The 22,510-nt window shown below is 40.3% G+C and overlaps 1 pseudogene; it reads left to right on the top strand.

Moving 5' to 3' along the window:
- Nucleotides 1-3,675: 3,675 nt before the first annotated feature.
- LOC117045095 overlaps nucleotides 3,676-22,510 on the top strand; it is a 63,734-nt pseudogene continuing 44,899 nt past the window's right edge.

The following is a 22,510-nucleotide window of genomic DNA, read 5'->3' as shown; positions in this document are numbered from 1 at the left end:
TTTACATTATAGTTTTAGTACTAGGGCTTGCTTCCACAAATGCTTGCATTTTACAATGCCATGTACTGACATTTGTAGGGGTGGGGTGGGGCGAGAGTTCCAGCCCAATGGAAACTGTGTGGGAAACAGGATATCCACTGGAGATGCTTTTGAAAAGGGCTTTCCAAGTTAATGGTCAGCTGGCCACCTTATTAGCATTATAAAGGCCATTTTGGATTTTCAATCTGTATTTTACAAACTAGGTTCAAACACATGCATTTGATTCCATGGCACATTGAAAGATGAGAAAAATTGTGACCTACACCTGGCTGTCAGCCACTGCAAAGGCACTCTGTTGATGCTACTGGAAGGGGTTAATTAGCTAACCTGTATATATTTACCTGAATGTATTAAGTATAAAAGAATTTTTTAAGCTTTGCCTTATGAAACCTTGCTGTAAAGCTGTGAACTCTGATCTGCATTGTACTAAGAGTCTGGAGATAACAGAAGAAGGCTGACCTTGCACAGAGAGGAACTGGTGACAGATAGGATGGCCTTGCTGGAGTGCGCATGAACCAACTCAGGGCTAAATGTCTTTTTGCCTTATATGTACAACAGGAAATGTACAACAGGAAATGTTCCTTAAATGGACAAGGATGTACAAGAGACAGAGACAGAGAACTGTCTATAAGAACTGTCTGAAAATTGACTAGTTTTGTACTTGCTTGGATGTCTGAACACCGCAGTACCTCTGCTTGCAGAAAATAAATCTTTCTCTCTCTGAAGCCAGCAGCCTCAGGTGTCTTTTCTGCTCCCATGTTTCCTCACTGGGCGCAACCATGGGAACCCGTAGGCGCAAATAAGGCTCCATTACTTCAGGTGGCAGCAAGAAGTTTAAGAATGAACAAAAAGTTAAGCACCTCCACCACCCCACAAAAAAGGTTACTTTTGTGCTTCCCTGAAACCTAACTTCCAGTTTTCTGAAGTATCTGAAGTATCTGAAGAAGTGTGCATGCACACGAAAGCTCATACCAAGAACAAACTCAGTTGGTCTCTAAGGTGCTACTGGAAAGAATTTTCTATTTTGTTTCGACTATGGCAGACCAACACGGCTACCCACCTGTTCCAGTTTTCAGTTTCCCCTTTTGGTGACCTAAGCATTCAGGTCAATGTTGAAATTACAACCTCAAATGTATTTTGCTCAGGCTATATAGTCATCAGTGAGCAGTTTATCAGATTATAAGTATCAAAAAGTATTGAGTAGGGAGAAGTAAGCAAAAGCAAAGTGTGTGTATGTACACACACACACACACACACACACACACACACACACTGCTTTTGCTTACTTCTCCCTTCTTAGTACTTTTTGATAGTTATAATCTGATAAACTGTTCACTGATGACAATGTGAAAGGACTATTGTTTAGCAAAGGATGGAGGAGCTAGATTTCTACTACAGAAATCAACTTTTGATTTTCAAAAGCTATCAATCATCTACTTAGAAATCAATGGGAACACTTCCCTAAATAGCAGTGTGCTTCAGAACCTAGGATTACATTCACTTTCTTTTCATCAACTGAACTTTTTATGCAACTGAAACTACTTTATTCCTCCAGTGGAGAAAAATGTATACTGCGCTGAACTCTGCCAGCACCTGCTCCCAAAGAATGGCTATTCTGGCAATATGGGAACCTCCTTCATACTAATATCAAATCCGCGGCATTTAGCCTAGCTTGACTGTAATCGCAGTCGAGTGTGTAAGCGGCTGTCATTTTAGTATTTATTCAGCACACATCATTGGAGATGCTGACAATTCTTCCTGACTGCGAAGCCAGTCTGAGCACTGTGAATGGAGAACAACTGACATTTCAAAGGTGAACATTGAGACGTTTCATCTAGATTCTGTTCTGGCCACTGGCTATTGGCTGCAGCAGATTCAGATGTCACTTCTTCCAGTGACAGAGACTGGCACATTTCTTGACAGCCTGGGTGATGGGTAGAAACAGAAAACATGAAATCTGCAGGATTTAGCCTTAACTCCTGTGACAAGTTATTATTTAACTGAAAAGAATCAGCGGACTGAAACAAACAACCAGCTAAAACACGAGGCGGGCTAAAGCTTGCTTGTAGGTGTCTTATGCGCACTCATTCACATGTTTATAAACTACATTCCAGATGAGCTTTTTTAAAAAAAATAAAATAAAATGTGGTGAACAGTGAACTTGTTTACTAGGAAAAAGACCAAGGGGACTACTATCCTACTTGGTGAACTGCATAACTGCAGCTTCTCAGGGAAGGACCATTGAGATCTGGTCTGGCTTCACCTATGAAGGGTGGTCCTTGGCTCTTTCTGGAGTATATTTTCCTTTTGCAGCTGAACTTTGCTTGAGCAACAAGGTCTACCTTAGCTCTAGTATATATTCCATTTTGGGTCTTGCTCCTGGATTCATGAGTGTGGTACAGTGGTTAAGAGTTTTGGACCTGGGAGATCAGGATTCCAATCCCCACTTGGCCATGAACCAAGTGATAAAGCCATGAACTGGGTGGTGTTGGGCCAGCACTGCCTTTCAGCCTATCCTACCTCACAGGGTTGTTGTTGGGGATTAAATGAGGAGGAATCAAACCATGCATGCCACTTTGAGTTCCTTGGAGGAAAAGGTGGAATATAAATGCAGTCAGTCAGTCAGTCAGTCAACCAATCAATACCACCTGGTTCTGCTCCTGGTTTGTCTTCCCATCCTGATCACCATGTGTGTGTGTGTTGCAGAAATATTTCCACACTCCGTTTTTCTTCCAAAGCTGGTCACTGCCACTGTAGTCTGCTACTTGCTAGTACTTCAATGCCATTTTTCTCTGATTAGGTTTCTTTTTCCAACTTAGAGTAATGCCAGCCTATCAGGTTGATGCACAGTGAAGGTGATAATGTCACAATGCTACTTTGCCAATCTGATTTGGTGGCTTCCATCTAGACATTACTGAGAACACAATTTTTTTTTTTAATTTTTAAAAGTAAATCTTTATTGAGAACACAATAATGTTTATGCAGAGTAAGGGCAATGCATCCTGAATAAAGAGCATACGATTGGCTTTTAAACTTTGCCAAAAAGGAGAGTGTACTCCAGTATGATGAAAACTGTCCAGTTCATGTCCATCTGAATACTAACCTTTATTCAGAGTAACTCATGGTAGAACTCATGATCTTGGCTAACTTGGCATCATTAATGTAAATGGTCTACTCTGAGTAAAAGTTAGTTTACTTCGGCCTTTTGTATTTAATGCAATGCTGGGTGATATAAAAGCACTGCCTGTGTCATTTGGACTGCAATGATTGATGAACATGTATGTGTAAACTCACACTGAGGAATGATAAGTGCTGGTGACTTGAGAATGTGTCTTTGAATATATGTGCAAAATACAACATGCAGGGAAGCAGTTTTGTGGCTGTTCCAGTACATGCACAATGTATTCTAGGAAGGGTAATTATGCAGAGAGATTTCTTGCATGAACAGCATGGTACATCAAATTGCTGTTGTTGTGTGTAGCCACTTGTGTCTTTTGCCTACCCCCTCAGGTGTCTTCTCAACTCTTTGATATACAAGGATATTTTCTCCCTAGTTTAATTCTATTTCCACCTCATTCATGCTTGCCCCCCCCCCCGCCTCTGCCCTGCTTCATTGCCCAGTCACATTGTTTAAGCATGGCAGGAACGTATAATAGCACAACACTGCAGGTTTTTAAAGAAATCAGTAGGGGTGGGAGGCTAAGGGCGAACGTCTTGCAAGAAAAGCAAACTCAGCCTCGCCAAATGAAGCCAGGCTCTCCTATGGTGCTTCAGAGCCGTCTGCAGAAAGCGGCGATAGCTGATGATATGGCATTGCAGAAGAGTGAGCAATCTGAAACGCTGCAGCACTGTCCTGGCTAATCAAGTGGCAGACTGAACAGTTGGAAAGCAATTGTGCAAAAGGCTTTAACGCAAAAGAGCTTTAAATCAAAGAAATGGCAGTATTAGAACTTCTGAACTCTTTGGCTTTGAATCTTCAACATGCTTATGTGAACCATGAAGTTCATGAACTAATAAATCCATTTTAATCACATCTTTTCTGGCTTTCCTGAAAATTCCTGTTAAGACTTTTCCTCTCTTTTCTCCAATCAGCTTTACAAAGAAGTACAGAAGTTGCTATTTCCCCTCCATGTCTTAACCACTCATTGTGTCTTTGAAGTGTGACAAATAGAGTTGAAAATGGGAGTTTCTAAGAAAAGCAGGGTTTCCCCCCTTGGTCTCTTTTATTTCCAGAGGCTTATAAGGTCCTTGGTTCAAGCCTGTTCTCTTTTTCCTAGCAGCGAATGCTTAGGTTTGTACCCAGGAGCTTCTATCTTATTCCCATACTTTCATGAATCTTTAAGTATGTCATGAGGAAGATTTCTAGAAGTTGATTATCAGCTAAATGATTAAAAGTTTGTAATATGTAGCATTGATGTAGCAAATACTACTACTACTACTAAATCTCCCTTTTAGCTATAGCAAAAAAAGAACAACAACCCTTTATGAAGAAACTTGCCCACATCCATATTTTACAGTTTAGGCTAGAATAAATTGTTCAAAGGAAGCAGCAGAGTGCTGAAATAACCTTGGCATGTGCAAGTTCATTTACAAGGCACAAATGTAGGTTTGGGGGTGATCAGTCTGCATGATGCCTTGAGTCCCGTCCAATTATTGGCATCCAGTTCCCAGTCAGGGTTAAAAACTGATAGAGGATTCTGCTACTGAGCCATCACACGTATGCAGATGGTAAAAGGTCAGACTGCACAGGTGTCATGTCGTCGTTTGGAAAGCTTACAGAGTACTTCAGCCTAAGGAAGTCGAGGAATGAATTTTGATCAGATCGGTGGAATAACAGGAAGTGTGGCAGCTAATGCTGTAGTATCACCAAATGCAGGTCATTAGACAGAAAGCCACAGAAACCTGTACAGTCGTACCTTCGTTTTCGAACAGCTTAGTTCTTGAATGTTTTGACTCCCGAACACTGCAAACCCAGAGGTGACTGTTCAGGTTTGCGAACTATTTTTGGAAGCTGAACATCCGACGGGGCTTCCACAGCTTCCAATTGGCCGGAGGAGCTTCCTGCGGCCAATCAGAAGCCGCACTTTGGTTTCCAAACATTTTGGAAGTCGAATGGACTTCCAGAATGGATTCCATTCGACTTCCGAGATACGACTGTATTAGGAAACTCAACAACTCTTCCCAGCATTCCTCAGTCCCCCAACCATAAGCCGGGTTCCTCTTCTAGATTTAAAATTGTACAAGAAAGATATGCCAGAACAGAAGCATTGCAGAAATGACTCTGCCCCTGACTGTCAAAAAGGGTGTGCAGTGCCCTCTATGGGAGAAGCACGGCAGCTGGAAGATGATTGTGCTGAATCTGTGAGGGATCCTGTCCTTCAGCCAAGGCTGTGCACTACCTTTCAGATCGTTGAGAACTCGGTCCTTCTACATGAGGAATTGCCTTTCAGTGGACAACCACTTAAGTGCCCTCAGCTATTCTATCTAGCCCACAGGAACCAAGACGGAGCAGGTCAAAACTGAACTTTGAAGGCTGTTTAGCCTTGGATCAGCAGACAATAAGGACTTGTATCCATCAAAGAAGGTCTGGGGGGGGGAAACAGCTGGAGGAGGAGGAGATGGTGAAGAAAGAGCTGTGAGTGGAGGGAGTACCCTCCTTCTACCCTTTGGACGTCTTGAGAAACTCAACAAACCAGCTGTACCTGGAACTGGGTGTGGAGAGTACAGCAGAATGGGACACAGCTGTGGGTAGCCAGAGAAGGTGCCATCCACCTTGTGCCTACAGAAAGCAAATCTAGAGTGAGAGACTAGAGTGATATTTGCTGTTTCCAGGAACACATCTCACTGTGAGACTTTTGTGGGTGAGCTGAGAGTTTGTTGAACCTTGGGTGAGAACCCAGAAGCTGAGAGAGTATTTCAGAAGAAAAATGAATTGATATTGATTTATATATAATAGTAACTTTGTGTTAATGCAACATTTTTATCTATAACTGTGTATTTTTGTAATATTTTGTTTGTCTGTTTCAGTTTTTTGTATACCGCTTAGATATAATTTTTAATATATTAAGTGGTATAGAAATTAATTTTTAAAAAACACTCAACATGCTTAACTCTATTTAATGCATGAAGGGGTTAAGGCTATAGAATAAGTTGTCCTGCCAGGCTTAGCTAGTTCACTTCCCCTCCCCTTGGGAGAAGGGTTATCAAACTCTCCATCATGTGAATTCTCCCAGGAAGGAGGCCTGGGATGGCTGCTTTAGCAAGCTTCTTTGTGTTTCTATACAAATAATTTAGAAACATCTTCCCTCTTTATGAACCTACGTTTTGCTGTCTTTTCTTGCTGCTGACTGGGAAAGCACATGAATCTGACCTCTGAAGAGCTTGGAAGTAAACCATTTTTAACTTACCAAATATGTGATTTCTTTCTTTGCTAAGGAAAGAGGGAACTTTGGAAGGGGATGTTTTAAAGGTCTAACAGCCTATATTCCCACGCTTTACTTTGCTGCATGTTTTGTGATTTTAAATCTCTGCTGGGGCTCTGTCACCAAAGAGTACTTGGCCCAAACTTGGAATCTAGGTATTCAGGAAATTCTCCTTTCATCTTACCTACAGTATTTCCCCTTTCAAATCAAAATACAAAAATTCCTAAAAACCAACAATTGGTGCCATGTAGTTTTACATTCAGTTGATTAAAACACAGCGCTACCCTCAGTGTTATAATTATTGTGATAGCTAAAATTCATTTAGATTATTTGGTTAGTATTTGCTTAGTAGTAATCATCAGGTTATTTCACAGCTCTACATTTAATTATGTTACCATTTACGTTACCTATTCACACATCAAAGCCAGGTTTTAGAACATACAGCGAGGCTATTCGGGAAAGTGGCAGTTGAACAATATTTCATTTTTATGTGACTGAGTGTTGCCACTCAAGTGTGGTATTTTTCTTTGGAATATAATAATCCTCAAACAGCTTGAGGAAATCATTGATTTTTCCATTTCCCCTAGTTCCAATGTGAATGTGCAGTAAATCTTGTTGACCTGCCCCTGTGTGCTCTAATGCAAAATATGATTGCTTTTCATATCAAGAGTCTCAAGTTCATGAAAAATTTTAATTTTTCAAGTTTCTGTATATTGCTTACCCAATTTCCATTCCATTGCAACAGAGTATAGGCATTTTACTGTTGAATGGCAGAGCAGAAACACGTCAGACTCTAATAAGTGCCATATCTCTATCACCAGCACCATTCCAGGGTTCAAGGTTATGAAGATTCCCTCTTCTCTAATACAAAATATGGCTTCACGTGATCAATGAAGCTTGCATGTGTTCAGTATAGCTCTACAAAAGGCTATCAAAATGAATTATTGGGCTTAGTCCTGTTATAAATGAAATAGTACTTCTATGGCTATAACTGGAGTTTGCTATCCCACCTGAGGACTTCACCCATGCATACTTACATCTAAAGCACAATATTGTTATAAAGGTTGTGCGCCACCCCTAATCTCTGCCAAGAGGTAACAAGATTCCAGGGGGTTCCAGGCACTCACCCAGGATCATGTTTCTGTTGGGAATCAAGATGTGGCAGAGACTGCTGTGTCTTCAAGAAACATGGCTTATTAACCCATATTTACAACCTGGGTGCAGATGGAGGGAGTGCAGAGTTTACAGCATCCACACCTCAGTAGGGGCATGTCCTTTACAGCAGCTCAGCATTGCATTCAGAGACTTTATAAATGCCATCTCTGGGCCTTTGCCCCAGCTTGTCTCCAATTTCCCCTCATGTCACCTGCCCTTCAGCACCCCACATGGAGTTCTCTCCATTTCCAAATATATAAAAAAATAAAAAATTGTCCAGTAGCACCTTAGAGACCAACTAAGTTTGTTCTTGCTATAAGCCTTTGTGTGCATGCACACTTCTTCAGATACACTGAAACAGAAATCACTAGACCCTTATATATAGTAGGAGGGTGGGATGGGGTTTTTTCTCAGGAGGATAGTAGAAGATGGGTGATGGACTCAATGGGTATGGTACACCTGTTGATGACTGTTAACGACTGCAATTAGTCCTACAGGAAAAATCAAGGAATAGTATGCAGATGATTAGCATATGTAATGAGACAGGAATCCAATATCTCTATTAAGACCAGGTCTCCATAGTTTTCAGTTTAGTGAAAAGTTGTAATTCAGCAACTTCTTTTTCAAGTCTGTTTCTGAAATTCTTTTGTATTAAGACAGCTGCTTTGAGACCCTGTATTGAATGCCTGGGGAGATTGACATGTCCTCATACTGGCTTCTGTGTCTTGTGATTCCTGATATCAGATTTATGTCAATTTATCCTTTGGTGCAGGGTTTGGCCTGTTTGTCCAATATAGAGAGCTGAAGGGCACTGCTGGCATTTGATGACATCTCTCTCCATTTCCAGCTTCTCTTTCCCAGAAAAGCCATTGCCAAGAAACTCCTCCCCTTCTGTCTGCTCATTCCTGGTTTAAAAGGTGAAAGTTTTTTTTCTGTAATCTACAACATTGATCAGCATAACCTTAGCAACTTCTATTGACTCCAGTTCACATCAGTCCCAGCTAGCATGGCCAATAGCAAGGGATGATGGGAGTTCTGTAGCTCAACAAGGTCTGCAGGGGCACACATTAGCCACAAGTTAACAAAATCAGAGCATGACCAACTACTGGCCAACTATTTTATGCATGATCTGTTACGTGGAGTTTGGTTTTTGTTTCTGAACTTTCTATGAGATAACTAATTTGCGGATTATTACATGTAGCATTCTTTTGCACTTTAACAGATGCATAGTAGATGAGGAAATTTCAGCAGGTGGACCTTAAGCTTTGCTTACCTTCTCCACAGCCTGGCAAGTATAAACTAACTTCTTCTTCCTCCTCCTCTTCTTCCACAAGCACGAAACCTGAAGACCTCACCCATCACAGGATAAAGTAACTTCCACTGAATAATCTGAGTCTGTAGAATTTGTGTAAATACAAGGAAATTATTTCCTTACAAAAAAGTACTTCTTCTAACTTTAGGTTGTACCCCTCCTCCTGTTGCAAACACAGAGTCCTACAAAAGTTTATGTCTGCTATGTATGCCCCTTATTTTTTAAAGTTGTCCTTATTTCCAGAACTTGACAGCTCCATTAAATATAACAGATGCTGTCCCTTATTTCAGATGACATGAAATAATGAAAGTATGGAATGGCTGCTTCATAGAATGCCCTAGAGCAGGCACCAGATCTCTGCACTGCCCCTTGGTTTTGTTTTGTTTATTTTTTTGAAATCTTGATCTGCTTTGTCCCTTTATTTTGAAATCTTGATCTGTTAAACCTAATACTTTATACGAGTCAATGGAGTGCAGTTTTTGGAGGAAGGAGCTACCCCTCATTACATGCTAGCAGAATTAATTGGTGGCAATGGCTGCATTAAAATCACAATGAGTCATTAGTTAACCATTCATCCAGAAAATGTATAATAAAAATAATGAAATAAACACTTTCTCCCTCATTATCAAAGGCAGGAGGTTGTCACACCCAGTTGCTTCTATTAAGAGTGGCCTCTAAATTACAGTCATTTCGTTTTCAAGTTTTCAAAATAATAATAAAAAAGTTTCTTTCGGCTGGATTGCACACAACTGCTCATCTCATACCACCCAGAGAAATATCAGAAGAACTTCCTGTCTGGTTAGGTAACACAGTAGCAGCCTTTGAATAAAGACAGAACTTGGTGCTACAAAGGATATTGCTTGGTTGCTGGAAACTGCAAGTCCATCTTGAGGCCCATTGGATCCCATAACATTGATGGCTATACTTACCCGCTATGGTTGGAGGCAGTAACACCAGTTCCTGGAAACTCCTGGAGGGGAGAGTGCTCTTGTGCTCAGGTCCTGCTCAGTCATCTTGGTGGCCACTGTGAGATAAGGATGGTGGACTAGATGGGCCATTGGCCTGATCCAGCAGGCTCTTATATTCCCATGCACTTATTGAGTTCAACATTCCTACCCCTACCTCCTGATACCATTAAGAGGAACATCCCTGTAATATTAGATCCAGAGGAACTTTCTTCGACAGAAAAACTTTCTCAGGATTCATGGATCTGGAGCAGAGGAGGGCACACCAGGATGTGTACTAAATGGAACAAGACATTGCAAAGAAGGAATGAGGAAAAAGATGGATTGTTTTCATTTTGGCAGCAGTCCCATCTTTTTTGTATGTGTAGTTCTGCCCTAATACTGAGTGCCTTTGATTCTGCAAAATGCTTACTCTGGTAAGACAGACAGACAGACAGACAGACAGACAGACAGACAGACAGACACACACACACACACACACACACACACACACACACACAGAAAGACAGAGAGAGACAGAGGAACTGCAACTGCATAGACAAACACTTTATTTCATTCAAAAACCAGTCTTTGCCAAGGGAAGAGTTATTCCACAAAAAATAGTAAGGCAGTTGCTATTTTTTCATCAGTGTACACAGTCTTTTGTATTCCATATATTTATTATATTCTTATCAAGTTAAGGCAATATAACTGTACAAACTAGTAATTAAGACCAGCAGCCTGTTATTCTATCCTCCCACAGTATTTCCCTGTTCCTTTATAATCCACACACCCCATTGGATCCCTTTTATGGATTCCAGGACAGAGAAGGACCTGGACATACCTGTATATATTATTTGGCTGACTCTATATGATCAGTTTTGACGACTAATATTGCTAGACCTATGACTACGTAAGCTTGTGGCATAATATATCTGATAAAGATGTCAAACAGAAAAAAACTGAGGTAGTGAGAACCCAAATAAATTATGATGTGTAAAGTGGTATAGAAATGATCTAAATGAAAATAAATAAATAAAACCCATAGCTTGCATGTTTTTAAAAGAGGTTTTACAGACTGCAATGAGTTATGCTGATTCTGTCAGCATAACACAACACACCAGCAAGATCTATGACAGAAATCAATGAGGATTCTTTCAGTCACTAGCAACCTTTGATTATCACATGGATCATTCACAGTTTTTTGTTCTCTCTGCCACCCTGAATGGCAGTATATAATGCCTTTAAAAGCCCACTTTAAAAAAGGAAATCTTTTTGAAAGACTATTCATAAGCACAAAGCTGATAACAGTAATGACTATGAATCTTCTAGCCTCCGAAGCCCATTTTTATAGATAAATGTGAAAGGCATGTGTGTAATACAGCTCTTGGCCCCAACAATGTGCTTGGGAACTGGGACGATTCAAGCACATTGTACCGGTAATGGGACAGGGCTAATGAGCAGCCTGAAACTGGAAGCATGCAGCTAGCAGTGGAGGACCTGGGGGTTAAAATTTCAGTAGTGCCCTGTGCGACACCATCTCGTCTCAGCGCCCTGTGCGGGTGAACCGGTCACGCTCCCTTAAATCCACCTCTGCATCCAGTTGCATACCTATAAACTACAAGCTGGAAAAAACTTAAGTATTTAGAAATGGGTGCTAGATTTCAGTTTGAGAATATTTCACATCTGTAGTGATATAGTGTTGGTATATGTGAAACTGAAACTAATAGTCATTCCTTATCTGCACAGCGTAATGTAAACAATCTAGAAGCAGGTGGTTTCAAGGTCAGAATATGAGGTAATGTTCATGCACTGTGTGTCTTTGGGCCTCACTGAGAGAAAGAGCAGAGTTTGTTCATTTTCTCTCTGCTCTTCTCCCTGCTGGGAGGGGGAGAAACATCTCTGGATGCGGGGCCATCCTAGCAGTATGCTAGTGACTGATTTATGGGCTAATGATATACAGAACCATGAAGTTGTAAACCAGCAATAAACCTTATTGCCTGAACCATGGGTGTGAAGTGAGTTTATTGCGTTGGTGATTGTCTCCACAAAAGGCTTGGAAACACTGTGCAGAGTGGAGCATGCAGAGAAGTGTCATGGCCTTTGGCTAGGAGAATAAACTTCTGAACTGAACTGAAACCCTTGAAAATAGCTGTTGGCCTGCTCCCTAATAAGGTGTCCTAAACAAATAAAATCTCCACATGTGCTCCATCCAGCAAACTGTATCTCCAGCTGATCTTCTCAAGGTGGGTGCATATAATTGTGCTCTAGTATAAGAGCATCACTGGCATGTAAAATGGCACCTGGCTACTTTCATTTTGCATGTAAGAACAGTCAGGGCATAGAATCATAGAATCATAGAGTTGGAAGAGACCACAAGGGCCATCCAGTCCAACACCCTGCCAAGCAGAAAACACCGTCAAAGCATTCCTGACAGATGGCTGTCAAGGGCAGAGGTTAAAAATCAGGGATGGAGCATAATAGAAAAGGTTAAAACCCGTCTTTCACAGAATCACATCCCTTCCCACCTTTGAAACTTTCAAACAAAGAAACAAAACACTGGGAACTTCTCCATTAGGTCTAATTTGGCCTTGAGGTGTAACATGTATCACAGACACTCATCTGAGTTGGCATAAATTTGCCTAGATTAAACATTACCGTAAGTGACCCACACACGAGTTTTGATGGAACAGAATGAAGCTGTTCTGCTCATCAGCTGAATCCCAGTGGAGCAGAAGACAGTGGTTCTGCCCATACCTTAAAAAAAAAAATGTGTTCAGTAACTCACACATGGAAGACTAATGACTTCCCATATATTTACTCCAATCTTGAGGAAATATAACTCCAATCTGTAGTGGAAGTGAAATTCTTTTCACTCAGAAAGTATGATGATGATGATGATGATTGAATCCATTCCAGAAGCTTTCCCTAACCATTGCATTTTCACTGATGAGCATTTATTTTGGGGTATTAATTACCATTGAGTTTAATTTACTTGCATACTGTATACAAGACAGATAGACCTGGCTTTCAGGAAAACTGAAAGAGCAGTAGGCTGACACAGTATTAGGTATTTTAAAATAATGATAATGAGAAGAAGAAGAAGAAGAAGAAGAAGAAGAAGAAGAAGAAGAAGAAGAAGAAGACTGCATGTAAATAGATACAGAGTACCACTCTAATTTCACTTACAACTACACTAGGGCTTGGCCAGTGATATAAAACCTAGCTCATGTTTTGGTATAAACCCCCCAATCTGGTACTGACTGTCATTGCATATCTTTTGTTCTATTGCTCTTATCTGCTTTTCTAAATACATTTTCTGGAAATGAATTAAAGTGACAATAGTCAAGGCAAACTTGCACAGATGGACTTTGCATCAGCTCAGAATGCCAGGCAAACACGCGCACAGAACAGCCGTTCGTTTGGCTGTAATTGAACTTGTATCTCTGTGAAAATGAGGAATGATGAATTGCACCCCCAACTGTACTACGATGCTTACAATCTTGAACATATTGCCTATGTCCAGTAGTTCTAGAAAATCAATTAAGTTTTAGAGCTGATGAATGCTACAGTGGAAAAGGGTCTCAGGAACAGAATTCAAATGAGGTGTGCCACAGCGAGTGAAGGGTGGGTGTTGTTGTTTTCTTGGAGCCGGGGGGGGGGGAGGAGCTGCCAATGTGTTTGGCCCTGGCTGTTCATAGATTTTCCGAGACAATCATTGAATAAAAATAATAACCAATTAAAGGAAGGAAGGCTTCTGGAATGGTGTGGGTTGTGGCATGGAAACAGGTTGATGAAGAGGGGAAAACCAGAGCAGATACTATGAAAAGAAAGCCCCTCCCAGTTTCTGCTGGTTTTCAGCTGTCCAGGAGACTGTATTGGGCAAGGTCTCTTTGGGTGAAAGGGTAGAATATGCATTAATTTAAATTTAACCAATTAATTATTTATAAGCTTTAATTATAATAATAAGTCTACATCCGTACATTGTGCTCTTAAGCCTTGCCAAGCAGGTGGGCTTTCCTTCAAAGGGTGTATAGCATTTCTGCACCCTATGATATCTCAGTGATAAAAAATAGCAACACTATCAGGAGGACTGAACAAAACATGACTTCAAATATGATAGGTTTTTGCACATTTTTTTAAAAAAAAGCAAATTCCTACTGCTGTGAGACCCAAACAGGATTGGGACAATCACTGTTGGGATCCGTCTTGATTGCTAAAGTCTTCCGATGGGTCACTTTTGGTGGTCTAACATGCCCCTAAGCTTTGACTCACCCTTGCCAGCAGCTGAACCTTTAGTGTGTCAGGCTGTGCCCTGTGGAACTCCTTGCCAATAGCAAGGAGCCACCCCTCTTCATTTCATCAGTAAGTTTTGTAACAGCATATAGATTTGCTTGAAAACAAAATGGTAGAATTTTTAAAATACAGTTCACCATTGAGCTTCTAGCCTAAGCAAAGTAACTTGAATTTTGAAAAGCTATGCAGGGTATACAAGCCCTGTGCAGATGGTCTTCTAGTATAGAAACACATTTATGGAGGGAAGCCTGGGATTGCACACAGTGCCCCTAACCTCCATGGATGGAATCCGACTAACTCATTCCATCAGTGCAAAGACATCTGATTGTGCAATGGTAATTCCCCCATCTTGTCCTCCCAGTGGCCCTTAAATCTGTTCTGAGGGGTCCTGAGAAAATGTGGGGAGGGTGCAGGCTACGCATGGGAAGGAGTGGGCATCCTGTTATGCAAGCATAAATCCTTGCACTGATGTAACAAATTAGATAGGTGTTCAAGGTTTTATTCATACACATATGTGTATATTTTGTACCCTGAACAAAATGGATGGTATGGATGTCCAATACTCATCTGAATGAATGCACATCAGCCTTCCCTTCCATGAGTTCATTTCTACGCTGTCGGCACAGGGCTTGAATGATTTTCAAATTATGTTATGATCTACAGCCATGAAAATGTAGGAACAGCATGAGCGATTCCTCCTTTGTAACATAACAACACCAACAACACCAAGAAAATAAAACCAGGTACCATTATTCAAAAAAACATTATGTTAGAGAAAACACATTTTATTGTGAATAAAACACTTTGTTTAAAAAAATTCTATAGCAGAGACATTAATGGTGACAAGAATGCTTTATTGGTCTCAAGTGTCCAAATGAACTATGAAGAAAATCTATTTGGCTAAACAAAGAACAGATGGTAAATAATGGGAAAGCATTAAAATGAGTACTCTAGTAGTCACCACATAAAAACAAGCCAAGTTGCATTTTCTTCAGACTTGATGTGTAAAAGGGGAAAAAATATCTTTCAAGGATGAGAATAAGTCCCCGACCATTTCTTTTCATTACCTGTACAGTCATATTGTAAACAGATGAGTAAAAGACTGCCTGCTTTAAGGCCATTTCTGAATTTCATCCCTTCCTCACCATCCCCTGATCCCTTGATGGTTCTTGAAATCCAAGTTGTTCATTAAAAACCTTAAATGGAAATGTTATTGAGCTTATGAATGCCTTTGTTGTTCAAAGGCTTAATTTAGGAGCAGCAAGCATTTTTCAGGGCCACATGGACCCATGACCCTATAATCATAGAATTCTAGAGTTGGAAGGGACTCCAGGAGTCATCCCCTGAAATACAGGGATCAGAACTAAATAATCCTTGACAGATGACCATCCAACTTCTACTTAAAAATCTCAAAGGACAGCCTGCCACCTTCCAAGGGAGTCCATTTAACACCAAACAGCATTTACTGTCAGAAAGTTATTCCTAATATTGTCAGAATCTCCCTTATTGTAATTTTAATCAATTGCTTGGTGTTCCACCTGTAGCAGAAGAAACCTATGACCTTCAGGTCAGCCATCCCTGATCTAATGAGACAAGTGTGTAGAAACCATCTACAGTATTTTATATTGTGCTTGCAGTAGTGAAGCCTTTGAGAATGATTGGCTGAACTGCTCCAGGGACACAGAATTGCATGTTTTGGGGAGCTAAAGAGTCGTGGCTCAGCTTCTATGAAAAGAAAGAATATTGTCAGTATGACAGAGAGTAAAACAAAGAAACGAAAACACCAGGCGACTCAAAACCAGGAAGCACATCGAAAGGTATCCCCAAGGGACAATGCAAGACAAAAAAGGGGGGGCTGGTAGTTGAAAATAACATAAAGAATAGACTAGACAAGGCACAGGGGTGGAAGATTGGACACTGAGATTAGTTCATTGTTTAATAGGGATCTTCATGAATGAAGGGAAGTAATGTTAAAATAGGCAGTACTTTGAAAATAAGGAATTCAAAGAAGCAATGAGTGCTCATGATATGGATTTTGGGGGGGACGACAAAGGAGCCATATAGCCTAAAGACAGGAGGCGATGTATACTAGCAGCAGGGATGGGGAAAGCAAGGGAGAAAGACAGAAGAGCAAAGGATTCCTTCTTCTAGACTAGGAATAGTGTGGTGGGAATTAGCATCAACACACTGTTGTGTGCTGCTTCCTCATGGCTGGATTCCACACCATTCCAATAATTTCAAATTATTTCTTTCAACCACCCGAAAATATGTGAATATATGGTGGTTTAGAAATACGTTAATTAAATAAACAATGTGTTTGGATGACTCAGTCGTACTGGATCAGTAGGATTGATTCAGTATTACTAGGATTAACAGAATGGTCTAATTAAAATTGGCTCCTTTTGAGATCTTTCCAAGGGCTTCTTGGAGGGTGGGGAGGGTGGGGAATCCTACTTTGAACTGGCCATCCAGAAAGTAATTATTTTAGAAAATATAGTGGACATCAAGTGCTACAGGACATAGTGAGTGATTGCTGAAATCATCCTGAATGTGGATATGATTAGTTCATTCCCTTTAGCCTCATTCAAATATAAGCATAGACTTTTGTGGGAAATATCATTTTAATTGCTATTTTACTTGAAATTCATTTTAATACTGCTGATGGGAGGCAGTGCACTGTGAAAAAAAACAGGTTACATCAGTCATCTCCCATTAGATTTGCTCCATTACCTATATCTATTCTTTTTACCTCGCCTATGGTCAAAGAGTGCTCAAATATTTGCAAATGGAAATTTTAATCACTGGTTGTAAGTAAATCATGTGAGATCACAATCCCCTGTAAATAATACATTTGTTTAAGCAAACCATCTGTAGGTTATGAAATAAGTGAACACACTACTGTATTGGAAAAGAAAATGTAAACTCCACTTCCTTCAGTGTGCAAAGCAGAAACTTGTGTTTCAAACAGCTACTGTACATAGCAAAGACTCTTTTGTTTTCTGGCTTGGAAATTGGGGCAGAGTCAGACCCCATTGCATGTTCTCATTAATTTCCAGCCCCAGTGGAAGATAAGAAGTGCTGAAAGGCCATTCTAGGCTATCATTATGTTTTGCAAATTGAATCTGAAGGCAATTGCCTCCTCTCATTGCTGTTCACCAGCAACTGGACAAAATGCAACAGATTAAGAGTCAGAAACTAAAACATTACAACTGTATTCATGGTGCAAAAGCCTCCTGAAAGGTTTATTGGTGGATTGGCTTATGACATTTATATACCCCTGTAACTCTTGCATTCTCATTCTTGTGAACAAATAAAACAGTTTCACTAACCTCCCACCCACCCAGAGTAAAGCACTAAAACTGAAATGATCCAATAAAAACTTCTTATTTTAGAGAAACACCTTTGTCCCACTTTTAGTTGAAAGCAAACAAACACAAATTATGGGCAACCATATATTTGCAATTTATAAATATGTAAGTATGCAATCACCTCTCCCCTCAATGGAAATGGCACAGTTCTCTTATGATCCTAGGGGAATAAATAGGGCAAGGCCCAGAAGTCAACAGGGAAGTTTGGCTTGCAGTTCAGGGCTGGTGAGGTCAAGTAATTTGTCATGAAAGTATGGTGGGGATGAGGTTGAAGTGTATTGGCCAGGTGGAGTCCATTTGATGAATGTCAGCAATGTCATCATCCTACTGACCTGGAAGAGCATCTCTTGGGGTGGGGGAAAGGGGACTAAATAGATATTTGTCCCCTTTCAGTGGCAGTTTAGGTGCGGGAAAAGGAATAGTTTGGTTTAACCTGGTGACGTCCTTTAGGCACCTTTCAGGTGATGGATTGGCCCTGAGGCTCACTTCTCCGACTCCACAGTTCAGAGGGTGAGATAGGGGCCTCCACTTAGGCCAAACCCCCTCATCCACATGGGGTTCTATGGTCCCAGGGGTGGTGACCAGGTAAGGCATCCCTTCTCACCTTCAGGATGTGACCCGGGGAATCGAGGCAGGCTAGGAAGCTGGTCCCTAATTCCTTAGGCAAGGACGAATCTTCCAATAGCTATAGTTATACAGTGAAGTTTGTTCCCGCCCCATAGCCATCCCCCTCTGCTGATTTTAATTTGGGGTTTAAATAAATGTGGTCCAGGTCAACCCCAGCTTATATGCCTGCCTCTTTATTTGCCTATCGGGACGCAAACAGTGAAATGCTAGAGCCTTGTGTGCATGTAAACAGTGGCAAGTTTGGGGGGCACCTGTGAAGACCTGTAGTTCCATGCAGAATCATTCTAGTTAGGTATAAATCAAGAAAAAAACAACAACAGATTCACCTAAATAAACAGAAGGTTCCCTTTTGATCTTAAAACTTGTGATTTACTTCAGTGCTGGAACAAATATTTCCCTCAAAGTTCACATTTGATGAATGCTATTGATTTGTACCTTTATATAGCAGAAAATGAGCCTTGCTTGTTGCATGTGAAGTTTGACCTTGAAGTTCTCACAAGGATTGTGAAGAAAATTAAACCAGGAAGGGGATGGGGAGAAAATATTATATGAAAGAAAACATTTGAAGAACAACATAGGAACAGAGCAGCATCCATGCATTTAAGAAAGCACAATATTCATTTACAAGTAAGGATGGGATTCATTGCTTTTCTTAACTTGGCTTGCATTTGCGAATTTGTTGTGGTTGCTAGCTCCATGATGACACTTAGCTTGTTACTCCGGTATGGGCTTGTTCCACAGCCTGGAATGTCAATAGTGAACTTGGTTCTGATGTCCATCTTTATCATTCTAGCTGAAAAACCACAAGCTGCAAAAGCAAATCATCTGCCCCTTGCCCCCTGGATACACAAGAATCACTCCCATCCATTGAGCCATCTCACAGCAGAATCCAGACTTGGCCATTGAGCCCAGTACAACATAGTTTTGAGTAAATGTGGGATATATCCATTCTCATATGACCAACATGCTGAAATTTAAATAATGCATGAAGGGGTTAAGACCACAGAGTAAGCTGTTCTGCCAGGCTTAGCTAGGTCACATCCCCTCACCTTGGAAGGAAGGGTTACCAAACACTTTGTTCTGTCTTCTTGCACCATGTGAACTGACCAGTTAGGATGTCTATGCTATGTCTAAGTGTAGACCAAATAGCTGTAGCACACCATCTTTGTGTTTCTATACAAATAACTTAGAAATGTTTTACCACTTTTTGAAACTAAGTTGTATAGCCTTTATTTTCTTGCTGCTGTGTGGAAAATGACATGAATATGAACTTTGAAGAGTTTTTAAGTAAATCCTTTTTAACTTACCAAAGAAATGTATGGTCTCCTTCTATACCAAAGGAAGTACAGTAGGTTGCTTTGGAAGAGACTTAGAAGGGTATATTTTAAAAGGTCTAACAGCCTATATTTCCATGCTTGCTCAGAAGCGGTCTTAGGATCAAAATAGATAGTTCAACATCTCTAGAAGCAGTGTTCTGCAAATACAATGTGATTGGTGTAGTTTCATAAGTTCTTAATTATAACAACAATCTGAATGAAATTTAAGATGGTTTTATACTTTCCTGGTACATGTTTAGAACCTGCTTTCTTTATATTAAAAATTGAAAATTTCTTCCCAACCTTGACCAGCAGCTTTCCACCGATAATATATGTTCTAATTTGATTTTCATTTAGTTCAGGTTGTATTCATCCATCTAGCCATCCATCCATTGTTAATAGTTCCCTTCAGTTTACTGTTTTGAATGTTAGCATTGTTCAGCATTGCACTGAATCATAGACCTTATCATTGCTTCATTTTCAGCTGCAACACATAATGAGAATAAAGAGAATTTATTAAGAATATAAGATTTCAGATGATTTTATACGTAATGTTGAAATATTATGAGTCTATATAATGATGTACGTAGAAGCATGAATAAGCAGATTTATTGAAAGCATATAAAACGATAAGAAGTGGGGGTTAGTCTTTCTAAATCCAGTTAAAGTTTTTTCCCTAGAAAAATAGGTACCGGTACTCACCATGAAGTTAAAACAAAATAAAAAATAAACAAATTCCTTCCAGTAGCACCTTAGAGACCAACTAAGTTTGCTCTTGGTATGAGCTTTCGTGTGCATCCACACTTGTTCTTATTTTGTTTTGACTATGGCAGACCAACACGGCTACCTACCTGTAACTCACCATGAAGTTGTTACAGTAAGTGCCACACTTTTAAACAACACAGAAAAGAGGTGCCGGTACTGCATACCCTTGAGTGCACCCTGGGGGGAAAAAGCACCGGTGAAGAGTATATTATTTGAGCTCTAGCAAAATATGCTACCCATCACGAGCTCTTATAGATTTCTAGCACTTGAAGGAACTTAGTTTGAACATCTGGGTGGCCTTCATTTTCTTCCAGTTCTATCTATCCATCTATCTGTCTATGTGCATCACAGTTTTACAGAGATGTAAAATAAAATCCAGGGAGGGATAAAAGTTAAAAGAATAGATTTAAAAAATCATAGAATCATAGAGTTGGAAGAGACCACAAGGGCCATCCAGTCCAACCCCCTGCCAAGCAGGAAACACCATCAAAGCATTCCTGACAGATGTCTGTCAAGCCTCTGCTTAAAGACCTCCAAAGAAGGAGACTCCACCACACTCCTTGGTAGCAAATTCCACTGCCGAACAGCTCTCACTGTCAGGAAGTTCTTCCTAATGTTTAGGTGGAATCTTCTTTCTTGTAGTTTGAATCCATTGCTCCGTGTACGCTTCTCTGGAGCAGCAGAAAACAACCTTTCAATAATAATCTAACATGCCTAGAATAAACTGCAAAAGGAAAACAGTGGACACACACACACACACAGAGAGAGAGAGAGAGAGAGAGAGAGAGAGATTTCATCACTGTGTGCAGCACTGTTCAACTCATGAGCAGTTCTAGCTCTTATGGAAGCAGAAATCCAGGGTTCCACTCACCAGAATGATCAGGATGCCTCCAAACATGGCAGGGTTGGCTCACCACACTTTGAAGTAAGTAATGTGATACACATCAAACAATGGTGGGGCATAAGTCAATTATGCCCAGAGTCTAAAATTATCTAACCACACCATTGACTGCTGCATACAAATAGTGATTTGACAAAGTAGTACAAAATGAGCAAAGCTTTGGATCTTTCCATGCAAGCTTTCGTACTTTATCCAATGCACACCCACAGCTTTCTTTCCATATGCAAATCCATCTCAAGTTACTGGAACACTTGAAAATCTCAATACCTGATTAGCATCTTGGCCAAATTCATTTTGGCACTGTATCAGATCTGGTCATTAAATGTTTACTAGATCCCTACCAATATGGGCATCAAGTACCTGTAAGGTCCAATAGCAGAAAGGAAAGTGCAGATTAGCATGTCTGTTAAAAATCTGACCTGATACATCTATGAGCAATCTTTTTTTGGCCCCTGACATGTCTGTTATAGACTGTAAAAAACATGCTGGAAGATTGAGACCAGATTGCAGCCTCTCTCTAGTAGTTGGGAGGGATGGCTGTATTTGCCTCAGTGGTGGAACTGCTCTCAACTGCAGGATATTATCCAGAATGGGATCTAATAATTCTTTTTGAGCAGCACTATGATGAATTATCCCCATTTTATCTCAGTATGGAGAACAGTTTTTAAAGGAAGAAAAAGAATAGTGTCATATTATGTCCTAAATCATCCAAAATGATGGACTTGTTCAATACACAATAGGAAATAGACACAACCCACTCATCTTATTCAGATAACTGTCAGAGTATACTACCAGGGCAAAGTCCCATTCATGTCAATGGACCCCCATAACTAAGTGTTTTGAGGACTGGGAAAATGGTTCTTTCCCCAAAATGAAAAATAAAATACTGCAATGGAATATGTTCTTTACTATACGCTTGGGAGCAGCAGTTTTTATAGATCACACTTCTGAAGTCTGGAGGCATTCACTATATAGTCATTTTGATGGGGCAGCATCAAAAGCTAAATCAGCAAAATATCATTACTCCCCAAACAATATTTTTTCTTTGCACATTTTCTCGCTCTTCTTCCAACACTTTCTGGCTCCAACTGAAGTAAGGCAATAAAAGCATAATAGAGACAAGGAGTGAGCAAGTTGTGTAGGAGGCTATGGGAAGCTTCATTATGTTACACTAACCAGTTTTTCCCATGGCCATAACGTGAACATTTCATACACACACTTGATCACATTACATGAAATTTGGCATCAAACTTATGAATAAAGTCTTCTTTTTTCATTTAGGTAAGTAGGACAACTGTTAGATTTTGCATGGAGCTTTCTGAAACTCTTCTGATGTTTCACTTGAGGAGCTTCCCCAGCTTATTA

Source organism: Lacerta agilis, chromosome 4 (genome assembly GCF_009819535.1).
Source record: "Lacerta agilis isolate rLacAgi1 chromosome 4, rLacAgi1.pri, whole genome shotgun sequence".
NCBI classification, from domain to species: domain Eukaryota; kingdom Metazoa; phylum Chordata; class Lepidosauria; order Squamata; family Lacertidae; genus Lacerta; species Lacerta agilis.
This window is presented reverse-complemented; position numbering and strand designations above follow the sequence as displayed.